Source organism: Lolium rigidum, chromosome 7 (assembly GCF_022539505.1).
Source record: "Lolium rigidum isolate FL_2022 chromosome 7, APGP_CSIRO_Lrig_0.1, whole genome shotgun sequence".
Lineage (NCBI taxonomy): Eukaryota > Viridiplantae > Streptophyta > Magnoliopsida > Poales > Poaceae > Lolium > Lolium rigidum.
This window is the reverse complement of record NC_061514.1, coordinates 5,297,589-5,302,473: the sequence shown is the minus strand read 5'-3', so window position 1 is coordinate 5,302,473 and position 4,885 is coordinate 5,297,589.

Genomic DNA, 4,885 nt, shown 5'->3' with positions numbered 1-4,885 from the left:
CCTCCTGCTTCACGCGGCGGACTTCCGCCTCCTTCTGCGCGGCCTCGTACTCGCGCACGGCATGGACGGTTCCACTTCCTCGCGGCGGAAGCCCGCGCGCGCCTCGGCGGCGGAGATGACGGCCACCCGCTGCACAGCCGTCGCCTCCTCCTCGTCGTTGAGGACGAAGTCCCTGGACTGCAGCTGGAGGGTGCGCACCGGCACCTCCTCCTCCTCCTCGTCGCTGCTGTCCGAGGCGGGCCGCCACACCGCACGGCCGGACGCGGCCGAGGACGACACCTCGCCTCTATTTGCATAGCGCGCGAGCTTCCCTGGCGGCGTCAGACCCCAGTTGGTCCAGCGCCGCGCGCTCCGCTTCCGAGCGCCTTCGCTGCGGTTCCATTTGCGCCGCTCGGCCTCCGACTGGAAGACGGGGGGTACGTCGGAGAGTTGCTCCTGCCAATTCGCCCGCGTCCCCTGCCTTCGTTTTTCGCCCCGGCCATGCGGTCACAGTGGTGGTGGAGAGAGGAGAAGCGGCGGCGGTGGCTCCGTGATTGCTCGCCGGAAGTCCAACCGTGCGCGCGGCGGAGGGGGCGGGGGCGGCGGAGGGAGTAGGGTTTTGGAACGCAACTCCCCTCCGCGGCCTGTATATATACGGGTCGACGGTCCAGTTTCTGGATATATATAACCGAACTTCCGATACGGGCCGGCCCACCGATTCGGGTGTTGTTCTGCGCCACTTTCGGCCCGAACCCATAAATCCGCCGGAAAAATTCAGTTCCGGCGGGATTTACGGGCTCTGTTAGAGATGCTCTAACACCGTCGAGTAAAGTCCGATCCCGACTGAACTAAAGTGCTAGGGTGTATTTGGTAGCTTGAGCTTGATTTGGATATACCTGGCGCAGGAAGAGAGTCCTTATGCATTAAAAACGGGCCACATGTCATAAAAATTATGTTGTTTGGTTGTTCGTGAAGGCATTTTCTGCACCGAATAGGGAAGACAGCCCGTATTGTTTGAGTGTCTGTACAGACGCCTTTCTGTCATGGTGGTGCAACGCACATTTTATTTGGCTGCAGTCTTGCAGACATGAACTTGATGTGGCAACCCCTTCTATTTAAGTGGTGAGGATCCATTAATGCTAACTGAATAACAGCACATTTAGCAACATTTAATTTATCAAAAGATGTTGGTAATGTACATCAAGTAGTTATCCTACTGGGCGAACGTTTCCCATCCACCAACTAGATTTATGCACCGGCTGCACCAGCAGTTTCTGGACCACTGAAACAAAATCCAACGGACAACAAGCAAACACATGATGGTGCTAGAGACTGTTTGCAAACACAACCTTCTGTTTCATATAAACCAACCCACACTCCAGTTTGATGAGGTCCTGCGTGGTACCTCTTGCACTTTCTTATTATTGATCTGCGGTGTATTTTATTGGAGTCCAGGTGGTTCTGTAAGCTTTGGGTAGTTCATTACGCTTTGATTTTGCCAAATTTCAGAAAATCATCACAGTTTTACCTCGGTTATCTATAACTAGATGAAACTTTTTTCAAAGATAACTTGATGAAACATAGTTTTGATTGCAAAATAGTCAAATCCCAACAAGCTGCAGTGCAGACTGATTTTAACGAACAACAAGGTGCCTTTTGTAAATATGGTAGAAGTCAGCAGATCTTGGCCATCTCTTCTCCATCCAACAGCCAAAGAGGCAACTGTTGCAGCTGATGTTCATCACACGAGGGGTTAGTATATATCACCTCGAACAAGTTCATCATTACAGACCGGGGATCAGGTTCAAGAAAGTCCTAGCTAATGAAGGGGTATGAGATCACCTCCCAAAATATGCATGATCTCTTCAGCAGATCATGACCATCATCGAAGAGATGATGAATAATGAAGCAAAAGTACTAAGCAACAAACTGCTTGTGTAGCTAGGTCCTAAGCCAGGTCCTCCTCTTCGATGGCTGCAACTCACGGTACTTGGCATACTCTTCTTTATTTTCTGCAATGAAGTTGAGTGTCCTGACCAGCAAGTGAGGTTGGTACAGCTGCTCCTTACAGACAAACCGGTGCATGAAGATTGTCTTCATCTGAGCATAGTTCGTGATCGGGTTGTTGACGTACTCATGATGCCTTGGGTAGCACTGCAATTCACAAGGAGCAAGTGTCAGGGCGGATGACAATGAGCTATTGTAAGATCAAGAAAAGCATTGCATGAAGCTTATTACCTTCAGGTACTCTTGCAGCCTATCTTCATCTCCAAGATAGAAGCAGCAACCATGTTCGTTCTGATACGTCTCAAACGTATCCATAATTTCTTATGTTCCATGCTACTTTTATGATGATACTCACATGTTTTATACACATTATATGTCGTTATTATGCATTTTCCGGCACTAACCTATTAACAAGCTGCCGAAGAGCCAGTTGTTGTTTTCTCGCTGTTTTTGGTTTCGTAAATCCTAGTAAGGAAATATTCTCGAATTGGACGAAATCAACGCCCAGGGGCTTATTTTTCCACGAAGCTTCCAGAAGACCGAGGGAGAAACGAAGTGGGGCCACGGGGCGCCGCCACACCAGGGCGGCGCGGCCTAAGGGGGGCCCGCGCGGCCCTAGCGTGTGGGGCCCCCGTGACTCCTCCGACTCCGCCCTTCCGCCTACTTAAAGCCTTCATCGCGAAACCCTCTGTACCGAGAGCCACGATACGGAAAACCTTCCAGAGACGCCGCCGCCGCCAATCCCATCTCGGAGGATTCGAGAGATCGCCTCCCGCACCTGCCGGAGAGGGGAATCATCTCCCGGAGGGCTCTTCATCGCCATGATCGCCTCCGGATCGATGTGTGAGTAGTTCACCCCTGGATTATGGGTCCATAGCAGTAGCTAGATGGTTGTCTTCTCCTCATTGTGCTATCATGTTAGATCTTGTGAGCTGCCTATCATGATCGAGATCATCTATTTGTAATGCTACATGTTGTGTTTGTTGGGATCCGATGAATATTGAATACTATGTCAAGTTGATTATCAATCTATCATATATGTTGTTTATGTTCTTGCATGCTCTCCGTTGCTAGTAGAGGCTCGGCCAAGTTGATACTTGTAACTCCAAGAGGGAGTATTTATGCTCGATAGTGGGTTCACGCCTCCATTGAATCCGGGACGATGTGACGGAAAGTTCTAAGGTTGTGGATGTGCTGTTGCCACTAGGGATAAAACATCGATGCTTTGTCTAAGGATATTTGTGTTGATTACATTACACACCATACTTAATGCAATTGTCTCGTTGCTTGCAACTTAATACCGAAGGGGTTCGGATGATAACCTCGAAAGTGGACTATTTAGGCATAGATGCATGCCGGATAGCGGTCTATGTACTTTGTCGTAATGCCCCGATTAAATCTCATAGTACTCATCATGATATATGTATGTGCATTGTTATGCCTTCTTTATTTGTCAATTGCCCAACCGTAATTCGTTCACCCAACATGCTATTTATCTTATGGGAGAGACACCACTAGTGAACTCGTGGACCCCGGTCCATTCTTTACATCTGAAATACAATCTATCGCAATTTTTCTTTATCGTTCTTCGCAAACAAACATCATCATCCACATTATACATCTAATCCTTTGTTACAGCAAGCCGGTGAGATTGACAACCTCACTGTTACGTTGGGGCAAAGTACTTTGATTGTGTTGTGCAGGTTCCACGTTGGCGCCGGAATGCCTGGTGTTGCGCCGCATGATGTCTACGTTCCCCCTCCTTTCCTGTAGACAGTGTTGGGCCTCCAAGAGCAGAGGTTTGTAGAACAGCAGCAAGTTTCCCTTAAGTGGATACCCAAGGTTTATCGAACTCAGGGAGGAAGAGGTCAAAGATATCCCTCTCATGCAACCCCGCAACCACAAAGCAAGAAGTCTCTTGTGTCCCCAACACACCAAATAGGTGCACTAGTTCGGCGAAGAGATAGTGAAATACAGTGTGGTATAAATAAGTATGAGCAAGTAGTAACGGTGCCGTAAAAGTGCTTGGCGTGTAGTTGATGGTGGTGGTATTGCACAGATAGTAACGCAAGAAACAAGAACAAGCAAGTAGTAACTCAGCAGTAGTAACGCAGCGAGCCGTAAACAAGTAGTAGTAACTCAGCAGTATTTAGGAACAAGGCCTAGGGATTAGACTTTCACTAGTGGACACTCTCAACATTGATCACATAACAGAATAGATAAATGCATACTCTACACTTTTGTTGGATGATGAACACATTGCGTAGGATTACACGAACCCTCAATGCCGGAGTTAACAAGCTCCACAATAATGCTCATGTTTAAGTAACCTTTAGTGTAAGATAGATCAACGGTACTAAACCAAGTACTAGCAGAGCATGCACACTCGTCACCTTCATGCATATGTAGGAGGAATAGATCACATCAATATTATCATAGCAATAGTTAACTCCATAATCTACAAGAGATCATGATCATAGCATAAACCAAGTACTAACACGGTGCACGCACTCGTCACCTTTGCACACATGCAGGAGGAATAAACTACTTTAATAACAAATCACTAGAGTAGCACATAGATAAATTGTGATACAAACATGCTGCAATCATAAAGAGATATAAATAAGCACCTCACTATGCCATTCAACAAGTGAATAAGTATTCTGTGAAATCTAGCCTAAGAGACCCACACGGTGCACACACTCGTCACCTTTACACACGTGGGACGAGGAGTCTCTGGAGATCACATAAGTAAAACTCACTTGACTAGCATAATGACATCTAGATTACAAGCATCATCATATGAATCTCAATCATGTAGAGCAGCTCATGAGATTATTGTATTGAAACACATAGGAGAGAGATGAACCACATAGCTACCGGTACAGCCCCGAGCCTC